The 22,716-nt window shown below is 43.1% G+C and overlaps 1 protein-coding gene across 1 annotated transcript in view; it reads right to left on the bottom strand.

Moving 5' to 3' along the window:
- Positions 1 to 20,626: 20,626 nt before the first annotated feature.
- The window catches only part of RELL1 (RELT like 1), a 72,212-nt gene continuing 70,122 nt past the window's right edge, over positions 20,627 to 22,716 (bottom strand). Inside the window, exon 7 of the mRNA XM_002745922.6 lies at positions 20,627 to 22,687. The gene's annotated coding sequence lies outside the window, so the exon portion shown is untranslated. The remainder of the gene's footprint in view (positions 22,688 to 22,716) is intronic.

Below are 22,716 nucleotides of genomic sequence, written 5' to 3'. Positions count from 1 at the left end.
TTGTTAATTGCATTGGAGGTATGCCTGCCTTTGTATTTACCAGACCAAATACTTAATATTTCAAAATGCTGGTTCCTTCAATAATTTCCTAAGTGTATCAGTTGGGATTATGTTCAGTTGCATAGGATGAGTGTTTTATACACGTAGAGGTTTATTTACCTCTTATGTAAAAGAAATCTGGAGGTAGTGATCCAGGGTGGTGGAGTATGCATGAATGACCCGGTATCAGTGACCCATGCTGCTTCAGTCATTTTGGCTTCCTTCTCAAGGTCACTTTGTAGTCCAAAATGGCTGCTGTGGCTTCAGTCATGACATTTGCATTCTATGTTGGAAAAAGAATATAGGGCCAAACACCCCACTCCCTCTCTGTTAAGGACCTCACAGAAGTGTAATTCATCCCTTCCACATCTACCTCTTTGGTCAAAATCTGGTCACTTGGTCACATGCAGCTACGAGACTAGGAAAGGTGTCTTTCTAGTAGTATGCATGGCTTTGCCACAGAAACTCAGGATGCAGTTGCTGAGAAGGGGAAGTGGACAGTGAGTTTTGAGGAGGTCAGTTTGCAGTCTCTGCTACTGCAGGTCTCACAAGCCTGGGACACAGCTGGTTTGCAAAAGATTGGAAGATTGTACATTCAGTGTGACACCAAAGGGGCCTCTACCTTTGGTCCAGGGAAAGGAGGACTGGACAGCTACCACAACGTGCCACTGATATCTCCAAACCTGACGAAAGCAGAAAATTCCGACAAGGAAGGGACAGGGTAAGGTATCAGGGCAGACAAGTCCCTTTCTCTTACCCAGACACATACTTTCGCATTTACATATGTGTATAATTTTACATTTTAGAATGGCTGCAGAGTTCACCGTAACTGACAACTCTCTAGTTTTAAAGATTCTTTTTTATGAATAACTGCTTCAGAAAGGTCGACAGATGGCCCATAACATCAAGAGTTCTTTAAAAGTAATTCTGGACCCTTTCATCTTCACTCCAATATCCAGGCTCCCCCAAAGGAAATCAGAGGAAAGTAAAAAATCCTTAGGTTGAAAAGGAAGTCCAGCTTTTAGCCTTGTCTAACAGCGAGCTGATGTGCGTAGTGTCTTCTTTCTGCAGCTTGGTGCCGCCTCTTGTCAGAAAAGTGAGGTTGAAAATAGCCAAACTTTTCAAACATTGTGGACAGTTTGAAAGCACAGGTGCACTCTGATTGGAAGACACTGACTGTGATTAGGTGCAGACTTCACAGCTCTCCATGAACCTGAGGCAACTGCATCACGTGTGTTTACCATGTTAAATCCCGATTTTGAATTAAGATTATTTTATGTATATATTACACAGGTTTCTTGAGCTAAGAAGTTAGATTTAACTTTTTTTTCTTTTTTTTTGAGATGGAGTTTTGCTCTTGTTGCCCAGGCTGGAGTGCAATGGCACAATCTCAGCTCACCACAACCTCTGCCTCCCGGGTTCAAGCAATTCTCCTGTCTCAGTCTCCTGAGTAACTGGGATTACAGGCACGCGCCACTATGCCCAGCTAATTTTATATTTTTAGTAGAGACAGGGTTTCTCCATGTTGGTCAGGCTGATCTCGAACTCCTGACCTCAAGTGATCCACCCACCTCGGCCTCCCGGAGTGCTGGGATTACAGGCTTGAGCCACCGCACCTGGCAGATTTAACTTCTTACCGGGGGAAAATGAACTATCATATGAGTATGAAATTAAATTTTTTCCTGGTTACCAACAGATGTAGTGAATAGTTATAACTGGAAAAACCAGATACCCAAAAGAATGAAGAGAATTCTAGGTTTCTTACATAGCACGTACGTATCTGTCCACGCTCAGTCAGTGCTGGCATTCATCATTTTCCTCCCTCTGCCCTGCCCTGTCTCACTGATTCTCTGTTCTCTTCCTACCTCTCTCATCCGTACCTCCAAGCAGGAGGCTTAGAATAAATGCGACACCAAATGCAAGAACAACAGCAAAGATCTGACTTCCCTGGTCTGGTCATCTGTGTGCAGCCATGCAGCAGATAGAACAGCCACGACTGCAACACAGGGTGGAGCCTCCTTTCCTGGACTTGGACTTGACTCTGCATCCAGGGCACTCCTTTTCACACAGCCAGTCTTTATGACGAAAATGTAGAAATTGTTGCTTTCTCATTTCATTTTTTTCCCTCTAAACCTCATGCATTTTAAAATCCTCTGTTTTGGAGTTGGTGACAAACACAGACAAGCTGACATCTGTTTTTCATGGTAAATGTTTTCCCTGTTAAGTAATAGAACAGTAGATAGTCCATTTATATATTTACTAAATTTGTAAGTTACTCGTATCAGGTTACAGAAACCACACCTAAGTGGTCTGCTGACTTCTGAAGCACTCCCACCCACTTTAAGAAACATTTTAGTTGATCGCAGATGATGCTTACCTGTAGATTTAGTCACTTGGAGTCAACTATTAGCAATTCTTTTCCGCTGAAATGACTATACTAAGTGAATGCCTTTGGCCTGAGATCTAAGATAGGGTATGGCCCAAGGGGGGAGCTCAATACATGTTTGTTGATTGAAATAATAAAATCTTTTCCCAATCTGGTTGTGGAGACATCATGCAGCTAGCCAGGATTGCTGAATGCTAATATGGGAGCTCAAATCCATAGGAATTTGAGAGGTTAGGAATTGTCTTCATTATTCAGGCCCTTCACTCTCAGTCTACCCTGCTGTATTTGAATAACGAGGCTTGTATGGTGGTGTGTGGAAAAGTGGACAGAGCCGAATTTGGGCAGCTGCTAAAGGTTTGATCTTCAGAATGAGTCCACGTTACCCTGAGGACAGTAATCCCAAACTGAGACAAAACCTTTAAGAAAACCAGGGTTTGGGGCCAAGCAACAGGGAGCTTGGCTGACCTCGTTTTTCAGTCATTTTGAACACAATCTTTAAAATCCTGGAGGAGAGGCTGAGCACAGTGGCTCACGCCTGTAATCCCAGCACTTTGGGAGGCTGAGGCTGAGGCTAATAGATCACCTGAGTTCAGAGGCTCAAGACCAGCCTGGCCAGCATGGACAAACCCCATCTCTACTAAAATTACAAAAATTAGCTGGGCATGGTGGCAGGTGCCTGTTATCCCAGCTACTAGGGAGGCTGAGGCAGGAGAATTGCTTGAACCTGGGAGGTGGATGTTGCAGTGAGCTGAGATCGCGCCTTTGCACTCCAGCCTGGGCAACAGAGCAAGACGCTGTCTCAAAAAATAAAAAGTCCTGGAGAAGAAAAAAGGATACGTTATTTGTGTAATGACACCCAGATCTCGTTGTCCTCTTGGCTCCTAGTGATGAGGGAAAAAATGTGCATCTAGGATTGACTCTTCAGTAACACCTGCAGCCAGGTATCATGACCTCCAGGTCCTCAGAGGCCCTGCCCACGTGGCATGTGCCTGGTACCTCCCACACAGGTGCCTCTTGAATCCTAATAAACCTGGGGTGAAATCTGGCTATGCCTCTTGTTGCTATGTGACCTTGAGTTTAAGTTTCTTAATATTTCTGAGCCTCACTTTTCTCATCTGTGAAATGGGGATTATTCCTATATCTAAGAGTTGAAAGCACACATTCTCAAACTTCAGCGTGCCCCTGAGACACGTGGTGTGCTTGTTGATAAGGCAGGTTTCTGGACCTACCTCTATGGGATTCAGACTTATTAGGTCTTGAGCGGAGTCCTGGCATCTACATCGTTTATGTGAGTAATTCTCCACCCTTAGAGAAACACTTAAGACTCTAGCAGGGATTGCCACGCCTTTATTTTTATCGTGCACCAGTTATCAATAAAAAATACTGCACACACCCTTAACACAAGCACTTTTACAAACATACTATTTTCTACTAATATACGACATAGTATTTAGCAATAATAAGATGAGGTAACAATTACATATCAGAGCATTAATTTTTTTTTTCACACCAGTGGGGTATGTGAAGCCTACTCTGGAGACCTTGTTTAGAAGATCAGATGAACTGGTATATATAAAAGCTCTCTGTAAATAGACAAAACTGGGCCAATGTTTTCAAAAGCACGTAGAGCATACACAAGTGTGAACCATGCATTTATAATACAAGCCCACAATGCACTCAACACTCAGAATTTACATAAATCAGGAAGCTTTCACAGGCCACAGAGGTCCATGGTCTCTAGTCCATGGTCTCTACTCCTCAGCCAGTGTGCTGCTCTCTCTCTTTAGATGTTGATACTTAGGAAACAAAAGCCTTAAATTACCGATTTCTGAAGACACAAGATCTAGGCGCCAAAGTTTCCATGGCATCAGACATAAGCTGGGTGACAAACCATCAAAGACTGTTGAGGATTTTAAATTAAAAGTTTATAGTGGCCGGGCGTGGTGGCTCAAGCCTGTAATCCCAGCACTTTGGGAAGCAAAGGTGGATGGATCACTTGAGGTCAGGAGTTCAAGAGCAGTCAGACCAACATGGCGAAACCTGTCTCTTCTAAAAATACAAAAATTAGCCAGGGCTTGTGGTACGTGCCTGTAATCCCAGCTACTTGAGAGGGTGAGGCAGGAGAATTGCTTGAATCCAGGAGGCAGAGGTTCCAGTGAGTCGCAATTGTGCCACTGCACTCCAGCCTGGGAAACAGAGTGCAACTCTGTCTCAAAAAAAAAAGTTTATAGGAAAAAAAGTGTATAGAGAAAACATCTGCAAAGACACTACTTCAAAATAGTTTGCCAAATATTAATGTAGAAATGGTATTCAGTCATTTCTAGGAGCCATCAAGTCGTGGGTTTTGGTATTGTGTTGTTGCTTTTTAGTATTTTTATGGGTACAAATATAGCTTAACTTTTTTAATACTGCTAAGTTTAAGCACTAAGTGCAGCCAGGCTTGTTCTAAGTCCTGCACGTGAATCATCCCACTTAAGTCTACCATGATGCTATGAGTCGTAGGTAGGACTGTCCCCATTTCACACATGGGAAAATGGAGACTCAAACAACTAAATCATTCATCCAGAGTCACACTGCCAGGCAGGGGCAGAATCTGAGCTCAACCCAGATTGAAGTACAAACCAGTGCTTTTAAAGATGACATATTACACCTCTCTGTGGCAACATCCACATTGCCATTAGACAAAAATAAGGACTGAATCACAATGTGAGACAACCCAGTGTTGTATATGTAAACTTATATGTATTGTCAATTGGGAATAAAAAGGGGTTTTTTTCTGGTTCTAAGGAAGATTTTAATAAGGAATAGAAAAGTTAATCAAGGTCTTGGAACCGTAATAGGTCTGTTTCCACTCTGCAGCAAGTCAGTAGCTGAGACACGGAGCTGTGGCAGAGCAAGACGTTTAATGGGAGGGCCACTGAACAAGGAGACAGAAGGAAACCTCAAATCCATCTCCCTAAGGAGTTTGGGGCTTGGGATTTTAAAAGGTTTGGAGTGAGCCAAAGTGTGTCGATAGTTGACTGGTCGAAAAGTGCAGGGTGAAGTCGGGGGATAGTTGATTGGTCAAAGAGTGCAGGGTGAAGCCACACAGGGAGAGGAAGAAGTCAGGGGTCAGGGAGATGAAGAGTCTGTATTCTCATGCTGATCCCACTTGTCCACGGGTGGTCTTCACACCGGTTGGCTGTCAGCCTTTTCACTGGAATTTGGGGTCTATAAAACACCTTAAGCCATTCTAGCAAAAGCTCTGTGAGTCTAATGTCAGAAATCCTATCTATGGAGCAATGGGGATGCAGATAGTGAGGATCTAGTGCTACGGCAGGACTTTTGGTTCCAAGGAAGTGGGCCAAAGTACAGCCTGATCAATGCTTAATCCAGAATTCTCGTTAACCCTGTGAGGACAGCTTCAGCTTTATCTGTAAAATCTCTGAGAATGTCTACTGTCAGTGGTACTTTTACAGCAATCATGGGACCATGGTTTCCTTTCCCTACAAAGGATGAGGAAGATCCAGGGGCCATACGTCCCCACCCATGGACAGCCCCTACATAGCTTAAGAGTCCTTTCCTCGGTTTCATCATCTGTATAGTGGACGTGATGGCCATGCCTCTCTCTGGACCATTATGAGATTTAAGTGAGATACAAAGTGCTTAGCACATACTCAGCACAAAGTAAACAATAAATGTTAGATGTAATTTGGGCTGGGCACGGTGGCTCATGTCTGTAATCCCAGCACTTTGGGGGCCAAGGCCGGTGCACCACTTGAGGTCAGGAGCTCAAGACCAGCCTGGCCAACATGGCAAAACCCTGTCTCTACTAAAAATATATAAATTAGCCAGGCTTGGTGGCGGGTACCTGTAATCCCAGCTACTCTGGAGGCTGAGGCAGGAGAAGTGCTTGAACCCAGGGGCAGAGGTTGCAATGAGCTGAAATCGCACCTCTGCTCTCTAGCCTGGGTAGACAGAGCAAGACTCTGTCTCAAAAAAAAAAAAAAAAAAGTTAGATGTAATTCTATTGCCCAGTAAAGGTTGTTGGACCACTTTCATGAGTACACTCAATGCTTTTTTTAAATAACTAGATCTTCGTTGCTACCCACCAAACCTGTCTGCATCACTTCTAATAATACTAATTTCTAAACTGGGTAAGTTCTGTTCTACCTACATCATTAATAATCATCTAAAGGCAAAAATGTATCTTGAGGGCACTTCAATTTTAGTGTATTTTTGTTCTCATTATTTTCATAATTTCACAATTGCAGGACACACGGGAATTTATCCTTTCAATTTTAAGTCACATTGCATTTGAAATGAATATTTCTAGCATTAAAATTGACCCTTTCTTTTATCTTTTTTCTTGCCCCAATAAGTTTTTACAAAAAAAATGCATTTTTAATACAAAACAGAAACTATGGAAAGTTTGGGAAGGTTGATTGGTTATTTCGGAGAGGTCGTGTCTGGCTTGGTTAATTGGCTGTTTTGGAGAGGTTGTTTCTGGCTTCGTTTTTATTTAGTATGGTATGGTGTGTGTGTGTGTAGTTTTTGTTTGATTTGGTCAACACTAAGATATTCATCTGAAATAACTAAATCCATACATTTTGCAATTTGGGTATAACATTATGACTTCAAGAGTATTTTGTCTATGATTTCTCAGCTAGATTAACTTGGGAATGAAAATAAATTGAGTTACTTTTAAACTCACTGAGTTGTCTATACCACATGCACCTCTTGTCATAAAAGTGGCAAGATAAAATTTCAGCCTGAACAAACAGGAAGAGACCATGCTCCTTGGCTGATAGATCTGGGTCCATTCAACATCAGTCAAGGCAAGGAAGTCGTTCTCTCCAATAAGGCAGCTGACCTGGCATCAGGAGAACCTCAGGCCCCATGGGCTTTGCAGTTGCAGTTACATCTTGTACCTGGTTCCTCCCCCAGCCCACCTTCGAATGTTAAACCATATGACTGTGGCAGAAACATGAAAAACTAACTGTCAAAGGCAAAAACCCCATCATTTATTCCACTACGGAGGGTCAGAACTTGGCATCTCTGCGGCCAATAGATTGTTCCACGTCATCTCAGAGACCACTGAGTGAGCACGACTGTGCCGGCCCTGTACTGAGTGCATTACACGTCTGAGCTCACACTAGCCTCACAACCACCCAAAAAGGCACCTGTTATCTTCATTATATAGTTAGAAGACTGGGTCCAAAGAGTTTAGGGTCACAGATGGCCAAAGGCGTCTGAATGCCAAATCTGTGCTCTTATTGGGAGCTGTAAGAATAAGCCCTGTGCCAATCCAGGAAAGATGGTGATAGGAGACTCTCCTGAGGCAATAAAGGGAAGAGGGTTTGTTTACAAGAGCATTTCACATCAGAGACCGCACCATGGCCAGGGCTTCTGACGATGGATGCAAGGCGTTCCAGGAAGTCTCAGCTGCAGGGCTGGATGCCAGAGCCTCGCCTTCCATGCGGCTCTCTAACTTCTCCTATATCTACTTTTCTGCAAATAACTGCATTAGTCATGAGTTATTTTTGTTGATTTGGTTGGTTAGCTGCAAATGACAGAAACCCAAACTAGATAACAAAATAATTTCCTTGAAATGTTAGTGAAGTTCAGAAGGCCAACTAGGCCTCGGGGACAACTGAATCTGGGGCTTGAAAGCAACCAGGCTGGGCACAGTGGCTCACGCCTGTAGTCCCAGCACTTTGGGAGGCTGAGGTGGGTAGATTGCTTGAGCTCAGGAGTTCGAGACCAGCCTGGGCAACGTGGAAAAACCCCGTCTCTTCAAAAAATACCAAAAAAAAAAAAAAAAGTAGCTGAGTATTATGGCCCGTGCCTGCAGTCCCAGCTACTTGGGAGGCTCAGTGGGAGGACTGCCCAAGAGGTCGAGGCTCCGGTGAGCCCTGATCACACCACTGCATTCAAGCCTAGGTGATAGAGTGAGATTCTGTCTCAAAAAAACAGAAAAGCAACTAGCATTCCCTCCCTTTCCTCGCACCAGGAAAGAAGACTATACAGCAGGAATGTGGTCTCTGCCAACCCCCTAGCCTACAGTTTTAACCACCAGAGCAATAAACTATTTCTTCCAGCCCCAGTTTGCTAGAGAAAATGGTTTACTGCTCCGGTGGCTAAAGCTGCAGCTTTAGCCATGGGAACCCTCATGGGCTCTCCTGTGAGGCTGTGGAACTCTGTGCCTCAGTTCCACAGCAAGAAACTTCCCAGCTCAGCTCGACTCAAAGTTGTGCGTGCTGGGCCATTCACGGTCACTCCGATCAGCCATGGGGGATGGACGCACATAGACCCTTCACCAAGTCATCAAACATCCCAGGGAGGGGCTCTATTTGGCCAGGTGGCAGATGGGCCGTGTGCCCACCCGGGCATGTACAGCTGCAGAGCAGTCTAGGTTTCAAAGAGGGGCAAGGAGGCCAGGTGTGGTGGCTCACGCCTTAATCCCAGCACTTTGGGAGGCTGAGGCTGAGGTCAGGAGTTCGAGACCAGCCTGGCTAACATGGTGAAACCCCATCTCCACGAAAAATACAAAAATTAGCTGGGTGTGGTGGTGTGCACCTGTAATCCCAGCTACTCGGGAGGCTGAGGCAGGAGAATCGCTTGAACCCAGGAGGCGGAGGTTGCAGTGAGCTGAAATGGTACCATTGCACTCCAGCCTCGGTGACAAAGGGAGACTCTGTCTCAAAAAAAAAAAAAAAAAAAAGGAGGGGGAGGGTCAAGGAGTTCCCCAGAGGAGGAGGGGGTCATGCGTCACTCCCAGGAGGGAACGTGCTGGGTTGATGGCGTCCCGGCCACCCATGGCACACATTGCCTCATCGTCCTTGGTCTTTCTTCTATCCCTTCACTTCTGCCTCTTCAAAACTTGGACCTAACCTCCCACGAGGCTATGTGTGCTGGACCATTCACAGCCACTCTGATCAGCTGTCAGGGATGGACGCATGTAGACCCTTCACCAAGTTACCAAACACGCCACTTACAGCTGTCGTGCCCTCAGTAGGGATGGATGTGAAGAAAGTGAATTTGCAGGCATTTATCTGATCCTTAAAACTCCTGTGAGACAGGTCATTTTACAGATGGCATTGAGGCTCAGAAAAATAATTTTCTCAATAGCACACAGTGGTGAGTGGCAGAGCTGGGGCTCAAATGCAACATCAAGGTCGTGCCTACTTCTCTGAGACCACACCACTCCCCATAGTCACACTGCTTCCATGATAGCATCAGGGAACGGGATTCCCTCCAAAACGGAACTGAATCATTCTCACCGGTATCCAGGTAATGCCTGTAGGGACGCAAGCTCCCAGGGAAGAAACTGGAGCTTCTGATGAGAAAAAAATAAAGACACACTGGCAGCGTCAGAAAATGATTAGAAAAGAACTAGACTTGAACCTTTACTCTCATAAAATAGCTAATGGTAGGCTTTCATTTTTAAAGGTGGGCTTTTGTTTATTTATTCATTCAGCACAAAATCACAAGCGTTTTCTGCACATCAGGGCATCAAGGAAGATACAGCAGCAACCCCCAACGGCTGTGCAGTTCTCCTATGCGGCCAGCAGAGGGGGCGAAGGGCCAGCTCTGTGCAAGGGCCTGGCAGGGCTGGACATCACCTGAACCGCGAGGGCAACTGCACCCACCCGACCAAGCCACAAAATGCCCAAGACAAAGAAGTCCCAGGTGTCCTTCAGGTGTTTAGAGCTACAGGGAGGGACCCCTGGTGATATGTGAGAACAGTCCTGCAGCATGGTCCCGGGAAGATGAGGAGAGAAGGGAATCCTTGGGTAGAACCAATATGCACCCCGAGACAAAAGGGTCAGAGGATCTGGGAACTGGCAAGTAAAACCTCGGATATAAAACGTACTCCTTTTTTGACCACACAAGAAGCCCTCAGCGATACTACACATATGCACTAAATCACAGGACCCCATTTCCAAGCCCCCAACTCTACTGTCCTCAGTGAGACACAGGAAGGGTTCCCCACCTTTTCTCTGTAGCAGACTGGGGTGGACGAAGCCTGGATGTCAAGATAGATTTAAGAAAGACGTGCAGGAGCATTCACGGCCATGGAAAGGCCCCCTGGCAAATTCTCCCAGGAGCTGCCAGGGTGGGGAGATTGCTGACCCAATTGTTCGGGGCCAGTGTGGCAAGGCTAGCATCTGTCACCCCAGGGAACAGAAGGGGCATATGTGCCGCATTTCCAGCTGCCCACTACTCCCCTAATGAGCCGAGAAAGACATGAAAGCCAACTAGTGACCAAACGTCCCCATTCTGCATTACACACATACTAGAGGGGAGATCAGAAAGGCCAGTTAGTTAAAAACAAAGCCCATCGCCCCATGTGACCCCTTTCAACTATAAAATAGGCAGTTGGGGAATTCCTAGAATCCATCCTAGTGCACACATTCTGAGTTTCTAGTTTTTTTGTTTGTTTTTGTTTTTGTTTTGCTATGGAGTTTCATTTTTGTCGCCCAGGCTGGAGTACAATAGCACAATCCTGACTCACTGCAACCTCTACCACCCAGGTTCAAGCAATTCTCCTGCCTCAGCCTCCTGACTAGCTGGGATTACAGGCATATGCCACCATGGCCAGCTAATTTGTATTTTTAGTAGAGATGGGGATTCTCCATGTTTGTCGGGCTGGTCTCGAACTCCCAACCTCAGGTGATCCACCTGCCTCAGCCTCCCAAAGTGCTGGGTTACAGGCGTGAGTCACCGCACCCAGCCAAGTTTCTGGTTCTGATGTTGTGACTTGTTCACAAATGACCTTTCCACTTTCTCAGCATAGCTGTTATTGATCATCTTGTTTTTAAGGACACACACACACACACACACACACTCCAGATCAAAATCCTATGAGGTACCACACACAGCGAAGTTTGCTGTATATACATTTTAAAAAATTCAACCAGGATATGAAGGAGAGATGGGATGCAGATGGTGACCAATGACTCTGTGTTATAAATGAGTCTCATTACCACGCAGAAAGGGGTGGGGAACAAAGGAGCTGCCCTAAGTAGCTTTGGCAAATACAGTTTTCACTGAATATGGTAAAAAAAAAAAAAAAGGACCACACACACACACACACACACACACACACACACTGTACTTCAGTTGGCAAATGTGTTTCTCCCTATAATGTATTTTCAAACTACTTAATATGTATGCTAGGGTTGATTAAACAGGTAAAAACATCATAGATAATAAGAGCCAGATTTCCTTACTGTAGGAGAAGAAACTTACAAATAAGGAAAGCAGGAAGGTTAGAACAAGTACTATGGAGCAAGACTGGAGGCAGAGGTCACAGTGTGGATGCGTGCTTTTGTTTTACAGATAGATACAAAAATGCATAAAGATGTGTGTATATGTATATATGTGGACAGGGTGCCTGGTAGCTGTGACATCCCAGCATCAATGAGCACACCAAGTGCTCCTTATTCTTAAACATCATGGCCCAATAAAAGGAACCAGGGTTCCTTGGGTTATGGTTGATTTCTGGGCTCAGGGGAGGAAAATACAAGAAAAGATGAACCTGGAGCATCTTTTGGTCCCAGAAAGTAATAAAGGGCTTTCAAAAAAGAAAGGACCTGTAATCCCAGCACTCTGAGAGGCCAAGGTGGGTGGATCACTTGAGGCCAGAAGTTCGAGACCAGCCTGGCCAACATGGTGAAACCCTGTCTGTATTAAAAATACAAATATTAGCCAGGTGTGGTGGCACATGCCTGTAATCCCAGCTACTCAGGAAGCTGAGGCAGAATTGCTTGAGCCTGGGAAGTGGAGGTCACAGTGAGCTGAGATTAGAAAGAGGGAAGGAAGGAAGGAAGGAGGGAGGGAGAGAGGGAGGGAGGGAGGAAAGGAAGGAAAGAAGGAAGGAAGGAAGGAAGGAAGGAAGGAAGGAAGGAAGGAGGGAGGGAGGGAGGGAGGGAGGGAGGGAGGGAGGGAGGGAGGGAGGGAGGGAGGGAGGGAGGGAGGGAAGGAAAGAAAGAAGGAAGGAGAAAGAGAAAGAGTGGGTGTGTAATAGGTGGAGGGAAGGAGAAAAGTAAAGAAAAGGATGAAGCCGCATCAAAGTACATGGGCACCAACCTGAAAGAGCTCCTACCACAGACATAGCCACTGCAGCCAAGATCCACCAGTGGCTGGTGTGGTGGGTTGAACGATGTCCCCCACAGGATCTGTTGATGTTGAAGTCCTAACTTCTGGGACCTGTGCATATGACCTTATTGGGAAATGGGTTCTCTGCCAATGTAATCAAGTTAAGGTGAAATCATACTGGATTAGGACAGACCCTAAACCCACTGCCTGGTGTCCTTCTAAGAGGAGAAGACTCACTCACACATGGAAAAAGGTACAGAATGCCCAGAATTGCCAGCAACCACCAAGAGCGAGGAAGGAGTCATGGGCCAGATTACACCCCAGAGATATCAGAAGGAATCAACCCTGCAGACACCTTGACTTCAGGCTCTGGCCTTCTAGACTGTGAAAGAATACATTTCTGTGTTTTGGGCCATCCAGGTTTTGGTAATTTGTTATGGTACCCCCTAAAACACTCATACGGATGGCAAAATTAAAGTGTGAAAGTTTAAGCAGAAATGGGATATTTGCTAATCTCTACGTATCTCCCCTCTAATATTTATTAATTACTAAGGGAAAATAGTAACTTTACCAAAATGGAACTGGCAGACACCACCTTGGGCAATGGCGAAGGCTGACATCACTGGTAACACGCAGCATCATGCTGCCAACACAATGTAATGGGAAGGGCAGATCACCTGTAGTGTCCCTTCCCTTATACAAAACCCCAATCTAATCACAAGAATCAGCTGGAACACTGAGCATGAGGGACATTCTACAAAAGAACTGATCAGTGTCAAGATCACGAACCACAAGAAAAGACTAAGGGGCAGCCACAGATCAGAGGAGACAGGATCCAACCACAGAATGCAGTGGGGATCCTGGAATAGCAAGGGGACATTGGTGAGACAACTGAGGAAATGCAAAGAACGTCGTGGTTGAGTGAGTGGTACTGTACCATGGTTATGTTTTTAGTTGTAGTTACTTTTTTATGGTTAAGATGATGGGGAAATGGAGGGAAGGGTTTACATGAACTCTGGACTGCTTTTGCAAATCTCCTGTAAGTTCAAAATTAACTTCAAATGTAAAAGGTAGTAACAAGCATACCTCATTTTATTGCACTTTGCTGTAGTGTGCTTTGCAGATATTGCAGGATTTTCTTTTATTTTTATCATTAATAGAATTATGACTTGTTCTTTTCTTATTGCATTTTAGGTTCTGGGGTACATGTGAAGAACATGCAAATTGTTGCTTAGGTACACATGTGGCAGTGTGATTTGCTGCCTTCCTCCCCTTCACTTATATCTGGCATTTCTCCCCATGCTATCTCTCCCCAACTCCCCACCCACACTGTCCCTCCCCTACTTCACCCCAACAGACCACAGTGTGTAGTGCTCCCCTCCCTGTGTCTGCGTGTTCTCATTGTTCAACACCCACCTATGAGTGAGAACATGCAGTGTTTGATTTTCTGTTCTGTGTCAGTTTGCTGAGAATGATGGTTTCCAGGTTCATCCATGTCCCTACAAAGGACACAAACACATCATTTTTGATGGCTGCATAATATTCCATGGTGTATATGTGCCACATTTTCCCAGTCCAGTCTATCATCAATGGGCATATGGGTTGGTTCCAGGTCTTTGCTATTGTAAACAGTGCTGCAGTGAACATTCGTGTGCATGTGTCCTTATAGTAGAACGATTTATAATCCTTTGGATATATACCCAGTAATGGGATTGCTGGGTCAAATGGAATTTCTATTTGTAGGTCCTTGAGGAATCGCCACACTGTCTTCCACAATGGTTGAACTAATTTATACTCCCACCAGCAGTGTAAATGTGTTCCTATTTCTCCAGATCCTCTCCAGCATCTGTTGTCTCCAGATTTTTTAATGATCGCCGTCCTAACTGGCATGAGATGGTATCTCAATGTGGTTTTGATTTGCATCTCTCTAATGACCAGTGATGATGAGCATTTTTTCATATGTTTGTTGGCCTCATGTATGTCTTCTTTTGTAAAGTGTCTGTTCATATCCTTTGCCCACTTTTGAATGGGCTTGTTTTTTTCTTGTAAATCTGTTTTAGTTCTTTGTAAATTCTGGATATCAGTCCTTTGTCAGATGGGCAAACTGCAAAAATTTTTTCCCATTCTGTTGGTTGCCGATTCACTCTAATGACTGTTTCTTTTGCTGTGCAGAAGCTGTGGAGTTTGATTAGGTCCCATTTGTCTATTTTGGCTTTTGTTGCTGATGCTTTTGGTGTTTTGGTCATGAAGTCCTTGCCTATGCCTATGTCCTGAATGGTTTTGCCTAGATTTTTTTCTAGGGTTTTTATGGTGTTAGGTCTTATGTTTAAGGCTTTAATCCATCTGGAGTTAATTTTAGTGTAAGGTGTCAGGAAGGGGTCCAGTTTCTGCTTTCTGCACATGGCTAGCCAGTTTTCCCAACACCATTTATTAAACAGGGAATCCTTTCCCCATTTTTTGTCAGGTTTGTCAAAGATCGAATGGTTGTAGATATGTTGTGTTGCCTCCGAGGACTCTGTTCTATTCCATTGGTCTATATCTTTGTTTTGGTACCAGTACCATGCTGTTTTGATTACTGTAGCCTTGTAGTATAGTTTGAAGTCTGGTAGTGTGATGCCTCCCACTTCGTTCTTTTTGCTTAGATCGACTTGGCTATGTGGGCTCTCTTTTGGTTCCACATGAAGTTAAAGGTAGTTTTTTCCAGTTCTGTGAAGAAGGTCATTGGTAGCTTGATGGGGATAGCGTTGAATCTGTAAATTACTTTGGGCAGTATGGCCATTTTCACAATATTGATTCTTCCTAACTATGAACATGGAATGTTTCTCCATCTCTTATTTCGTTGAGCAGTGATTTGTAGTTCTTAAAGAGGTCCTTTATGTTCCCTGTTAGTTGTATTCCTAGGTATTTTATTCTCTTTGTAGCAATTGTGAATGGCAGTTTGTTCTCGATTTGGCTCTCTGTTAGTCTGTTATTGGTGTATAGGAATGCTTGTGATTTTTGCACATTGAGTTTGTATCCTGAGACTTTGCTGAAGTTGCTTATCAGTTTCAGGAGATTTTGGGCTGAGATGATGGGGTCTTCTAGATATACAATAATGTCGTCTGCAAATAGAGACAATTTGACTTCCTCCTTTCCTATTTGAATACCCTTTATTTCTTTTCCTTGCCTTATTGTTCTGGCTAGAACTTCCAGTACTATATTGAATAGGAGTGGTGAAAGAGGGCATCCTTGTCTAATGCCAGATTTCAAAGGGAATGCTTCCAGTTTTTGCCAGTTCAGTATGATATTGGCTGTTGGTTTGTTGTAAATAACTTTTATTACTTTGAGATACGTTCCACTGATACTGAGTTTATTGAGGGTTTTTAGCATAAAGGGCTGTTGAATTTTGTCAAAGGCCTTCTCTGCATCAATTGAGATAATCATGTGTTTTTTGTCTTTGGTTCTGTTTATGTGGTGAATTACGTTTATAGACTTGCATAGGTTGAACCAGCCTTGCATCCCCAGGATGAATCCTACTTGATCATGGTGGATAAGCTTTTTGATATGCTGTTGCAATCAGCTTGCCAGTATTTTATTGAAGATTTTTGCGTCTATGTTCATCATGGATATTGTCCTGAAGTTTTCTTTCTTGTTGAGTCTCTACTGGGTTTTGGTGTCAGGATGATGTTGGTCTCATAACTTGATTTGGGAAGGATTCCCTCTTTTTGGATTATTTGGAATAGTTTCAGAAGGAATGGCACCAGCTCCTCTTTGTATATCTGGTAGAATTCAGCTGTGAACCCATCAGGACCTGGGCTTTTTCTGGGTGGTAGGCTCTTAATTGCTGCCACAACTTCAGACCTTGTTATTGGTCTATTCAGGGTTTTGACTTCTTCCTGGTTTAGGCTTGGGAGGAGGCAAGTGTCCAGGAATTTATCCATTTCTTCCAGGCTTACTAGTTTATGTGCATAGAGTTGTTTGTAATAATCTCTGATGATGGTTTGAATTTCTGTGGAATCTGTGGTGATATCCCCTTTATCATTTTTTATTGCATGATATTGCAGGATTTTCTTGTTTTGTTTTTTAACAAACTGTAGGCTTGTGGCAACATTGCAAGTAGAGCAGATTGACTTTTTTCTCTTCTTTTCTTTTCTTTTTTTTTTTTTTTGAGATGGAGTCTCACTCTGTTGCCCAGGCTGGAGTGCAGCGGTGTGATCTTGGCTAACTGCAACCTCCGCCTCCTGGGTTCAAGAAATTCTGCCTTAGCCTCCTGAGTAGCTGGGACTACAGGTGTGCGCCACCATGCCCAGCTAATTTTTTTTGTGTATTTTAGTAGAGACAGAGTTTTACCATGGTGGTCAGAATGGTCTCTATCTCCTGACCTCATGATCTATCTCCTGACCTCATGATCTGCCTGCCTTGGCCTCCCAAAGTGCTGAAATCACAGGTGTGAGCTACCACACCCAGCCATCAACATTTTTCCAACAGCATGTGCTCACTCGTGACCCTGGGTCACATAAGGATAATTCTTGAAATATTTCAAAAGTTTTATTATTTTATCTGTTATGGTGATCTGTGGTCAGTGGTTTCTAACGTTACTGTTGTAGTTGTTTTGGGATGACAGGAACCGTGCTCACGTAAAATGATGAACTTAATCTGTAAATGTTATGTGTTCAACTGCTCTCCCAACCAGCCGTTCCCCTGTCTCTCTCCCTCTCCTCAGGCCTCCCTATTCCCTGAGACACAGTATTAAAATTAAGCCAGTTAGTAACCCGACAATGGCTTCTCATTGCTCAAGTAAAAGGGAGGGTCACACACATCTCACCTTAAATCAAAAGCTAGAAATGATGAGGCTTACTGAGGAAGGCACATCAAAAGCCAAGACAGGCCGAAAACTGGGCCTCTTGTACCAAATAGCTAAGTTGTGAATGCAAAGCAAAACTTTTGAAGAAAATTTAAAATGCTACTCTAGTGAATACACGAATGATAAGAAAGTACAACAGCCTTATTGCTGATATGGAGACAGATTCAGTAATTTATCATGGTTTGATAAAAGATCAAACCAGCCACAACATTCCCTTAAGCCAGAGCCTAATACAGAGCAAGGTCCTAACTCTTCAATTCTATAAAGACTGAAAGCAGTGAGGAAAATGCAGGAAAAAAAAATTGAAAGCTAGCAAAGGCTAGTTTATAAAAAAAAAAATTTTTTTTTTTGAGACAGAGTCTAGCTCTGTCATCCAGGCTGGAGTACAGTGGCATGATCTCGGCTCACTGTAATCTCTGTCTCCCAGATTCAAGGAGCCTTCTGCCTCAGCCTCCTGAGTAGCTGGGACTACAGGCAAGTGCCACCATGCATGGCTGATTTTTGTATTTTTAGTAGAGATGGGGTTTCACCATGTTGGTCTCAAACTCCTGACCTCAAGCAATTCACCTGCCTCAACCTCCCAAAGTGCTGGGATTATAGACGTGAGCCACTGCACCTGGCCAGTTCATGAGATGGATTAAGAAACCATTGCCATTATATAGAAGTATAAAGGGAAGCAGCAAGTGCTAATTTAGAAACTGCAGTAAGTAATCCAGAAAATCTAGCTAAGATCATTGATGAAGGTGTCTAAATGTAAAATCAGATTTAGAAGGAGATGACATCTAGGATTTTCATGGTTAGACAGAAGTCAATGCCTGGCTTCAGTGCCTCAAAGCACAGGCTCTCTTTTTAGGGGCTGACATAGCTGACATTAAGTTGAAACCAGTGCTCATTTACCATTTTGAAAATCATAAGGCCCTTAAAAATTACGCTAAATTGATTCTGCCTGTAAACAGCCTAGATAACAGCACATCTGTTTACAGCATGGTTTACTGAACATTCAAAGCCCACTCTTGAGACCTACTGCTTAGATAAAAAGATTCTGTTCAAAATAATAAGTCATTGAGAAGGACCTGGTCAGCTACCCAAGAGCTCTTACGGAGATGTACAGAGATAAATGTTTTCATGCCTGCTAACACAACATCCATTCTGCAGCTATATAATTACTCAATTACATAGATTAATTCCCACTTTCAAGTCTAATTACTTAAGAAAGGCTTTTCATAAGGCTAGAGCTGCTGTAGACAGTGATTCCTCTGATGGATCTGAACAAAGTCAAATGAAATTTTCTGGAAGGAGTTCACCATTCTAGATGCCATTAAGAACATTTTGGATTCGTGGGAAGAGGAAAAAATAGTGACATTAACAGGAGTATGGAAGTTGATTTCAACTCTCATGGATGACTTGAGGGGTTCAAGACTTTAAGGGAGGAAGTTGCTGCAGATGTGGTGGAAACAGCCAACAGAACTAGCAACAGAATTGAGCCTGAAGAGTGAACTGAATTGCTGCCATGTCATGATACAACTTGAATAGATGAGGAATTGCTTCTTAACAGATGATGAAAGAAAGTGGTTTCCTGAGATGGAACCGACTCCTGGTGAGATGCCATGAACACTGCTGAAATGATGGAACCTACTCCTGGTGAGATGCCATGAACACTGCTGAAATGATGGAACCTACTCCTGGTGAGATGCCATGAACACTGCTGAAATGATGGAACCTACTCCTGGTGAGATGCCATGAACACTGCTGAAATGATGGAACCTACTCCTGGTGAGATGCCATGAACACTGCTGAAATGATGGAACCTACTCCTGGTGAGATGCCATGAACACTGCTGAAATGATGGAACCTACTCCTGGTGAGATGCCATGAACACTGCTGAAATGATATAACCTACTCCTGGTGAGATGCCATGAACACTGCTGAAATGATGGAACCTACTCCTGGTGAGATGCCATGAACACTGCTGAAATGATGGAACCTACTCCTGGTGAGATGCCATGAACACTGCTGAAATGATGGAACCTACTCCTGGTGAAGATGCCATGAACACTGCTGAAATGATGGAAACTACTCCTGGTGAGATGCCATGAACACTGCTGAAATGATGGAACCTACTCCTGGTGAAGATGCCATGAACACTGCTGAAATGATGGAACCTACTCCTGGTGAGATGCCACGAACACTGCTGAAATGATGGAACCTACTCCTGGTGAGATGCCACGAACACTGCTGAAATGATGGAACCTACTCCTGGTGAGATGCCACGAACACTGCTGAAATGATGGAACCTAATCCTGGTGAGATGCCATGAACACTGCTGAAATGATGGAACCTACTCCTGGTGAGATGCCACGAACACTGCTGAAATGATGGAACCTAATCCTGGTGAGATGCCACGAACACTGCTGAAATGATGGAACCTACTCCTGGTGAGATGCCATGAACACTGCTGAAATGATGGAACCTACTCCTGGTGAAGATGCCATGAACACTGCTGAAATGATGGAACCTACTCCTGGTGAGATGCCATGAACACTGCTGAAATGACAACAAATGATTTAGAATATTATAATGCATAAACTTAGTTGATAAAGCAGCATCAGAGTTTGAAATGATTGACTCCAATTTTGAAAGAAGTTCTACTATGGTAAAATACTATCACACAGTACTGCATGCTACAGAGAAAACGCTCATGAAATGTAGAGTCAATCAGTGCAGTGAACTTTATCACTGTGTTATTATAAGAAATTGCCACAGCCACCCCAGCTTCAGTAACTACCACCCTGGTCAGCAGCCATCAACACTGAGACAAGATCCTCCAGCAGCAAAAAGATTATGACTTGCTGACGGCTCAGATTATCATTAGTACTTTTTTTTTTTTAGCAATAAAGTACTTTAAATTAAGGTAGGTAGATTTTTTAGACAGAATATTATTGCATATACTTCATAGACTATAGTATAGTACAAACATAACTTTTTTGTATGCAATGGGAAACCAAAAAGGTCATGTGACTGACTTGATTGCAACATTTTCTTTATTGCAGTGGTCCAGGGCTGAACCCACAGTATCTCCAAGGTATGCCTGTGTTAGGGGAAGGGGTTCTGCAGGAGGGGAAATCCCATGAGGAAAGTCAGTCAAATGATCATGTGATATTTCAAGACACAAGAAATTCAGCACTGTAAAAAATTAAGCTCAATAATTATACTCCCACGACTGTACTTCCAGTGTACCAGGCACCAACAACTAAATCGCTCACAAGACAACGCGCTGAGTTTAACATTTTTATTTTTTACTCTGCTTTGGTAGTACAAAAGTCATAAAAGTACAAACCAGACAGTTAAAAATACACTGGACACTCCAAATGGTGAAAAATTTCCTTTACAAATTTTTACATAACGGTAGTAGCCAACTCATTTATGACACCAAAAAGTTGTCATCATTAGTGTTTTCTAGAGTAGGTCTGTTGTGGATTCCCCCATTCTTACAAAGAAGAACACACGCAAGACCTGTAAACATCAGTCGCTTTGGAAGACTTAGGGATTCTCATCAGATCGTACAGTATAAACCAGTAAAAAGCTTATGTGTTGAAAATATTGAATGCCTAACTGTCGGCATATTCAGAAGCCCGCCAGACAAAAACTGCTCAAGTATTAGAAAATATTTAAAACATACTCTTGGTATAAATACAATTTTAAATATTTTTAAGTATTCTCTTGCCAGTTGTATTGCTATTTTAAAAAGTGCTCTGACTTGAATAAGATGGGAAAATAATTAAAGCTGAAGAATATCTTACATTTTATCCCCCACCATTTTGAGGGCATATTTTTAAAGCAAAAAAAAAAAAAAAGTATACTTCTTGTTTTTAATTAAAACTATTAGCCTAGGCTGCACATATATTATTTACAGTAATATATACCCCTAAAAGTACTATATTGCTAACTTCTGAATCTCAGTGAAATTTATTTCCAGACTGACTTTCTCCGGTCCACTGTGTATATGAATGTATACACACATGGCGTCTATTAGTTGTCAGTAAAAAATTGCATGAAACTGAATTTCCCATTCATTTAAAAGGTTAGAAATTTTTAGATTGATGCTGGAAACAGAATCATTTAAGTCTATGTACAGTAAATACTTAAGTATATTTTTATAGAAATCATCTTTCGGGAGGCAAATGAAAGATGTGCTTTTTCTGTGTGAAATAAAAGAAGTGCTCAAGGCACCCTCAACACTGACATGGAGGCAGGTCTTGGAGCCCTGGTAACCGGCCTCCCCCACCGCTCACCCAGACCTACCATAAAATCGTGTACTGTTTATGCCTCTGGGTCCTTTCAGGTGTTTTGTAAAATGTACAGTTAAAAGAAAAAAAGAAGAAAAGTTGGCCAGGCCTAAAGGGAAAATAACTACTAAGAGTGTTTTAAATAATGAGCCTTAGTTACAAGATGGAAAACAGGAAATACAAGAAGAACATGCCAGAGGTAGGTGCAGGCCCATCTTGCATGAGAAACAGGATTCCTTTGTTTTCGTCTTCGGTTGTCCAAACAAATTTGTGTCCAAAACCATTTTCTCCTTTATTCAATAGATTAACCAAGAATCACTAAGGGAAGTTTACAAAAAAGAAAAAAGACATAAAAAACTTCTCAAAATTTGTAAGTGACGTAGGAGTGGCAGGGTGGTGGCAGGAGGGAATGCTGGGTTTGTGGTCAAGGAATCCCAAGTCTAGCATCTGGTCCCATCTGACTCCATGGTGCCTTGGGGAATCAACTCCTCAGGGGTAGGCTGGATTATTTCCACTGAGCTTCTACCACTGAAGATTCATCTTTTATCTTTTGTAACAGCTAACTTGTATGTATGAAGATCTTCTTACAACCAGTGTCAAAATAGGATGTAGGAACTGGAAAAAGAGAAACACACACTCACATGTACACATGTGTACACACACACACACACAGCCCAATCATAAGCTCAGACTGTACATAAATAGTATCACTTTACATACTGATCACAATGGAAAAACTACAGTGTGTACACCAAGGCCTGGGACTGGGGCTGGGAAGGGTAGAGGCTGGGAGTTGTTGAGAAGATACAAACAGCTCTTTCCTTCCCTGGAAGTATAATACATTTTTCAGCAGACTCTTTAGACCAAAACTTGTTTCAAAGCAAACTAAATTCTGTATACAGCACAGCAGCAATATTCCCTTTTAGGTTTGATCCACATGCCTGCTGACTCCATGATAGAAATTGTATTAAAATATGTAAAAATATTCCCTATGCAACTTCAGATCTTGAAAGTTTTCAGTCTCTTAGAGCTCTCCAAATCAAGCCATTTCTGCAAGAGAAAACACAAAAAGTAGATCT

Source organism: Callithrix jacchus, chromosome 3 (genome assembly GCF_049354715.1).
Source record: "Callithrix jacchus isolate 240 chromosome 3, calJac240_pri, whole genome shotgun sequence".
NCBI classification, from domain to species: domain Eukaryota; kingdom Metazoa; phylum Chordata; class Mammalia; order Primates; family Cebidae; genus Callithrix; species Callithrix jacchus.
The sequence above is the reverse complement of the archived record's forward strand: the minus strand, read 5'-3'. Positions and strand labels throughout refer to the sequence as shown.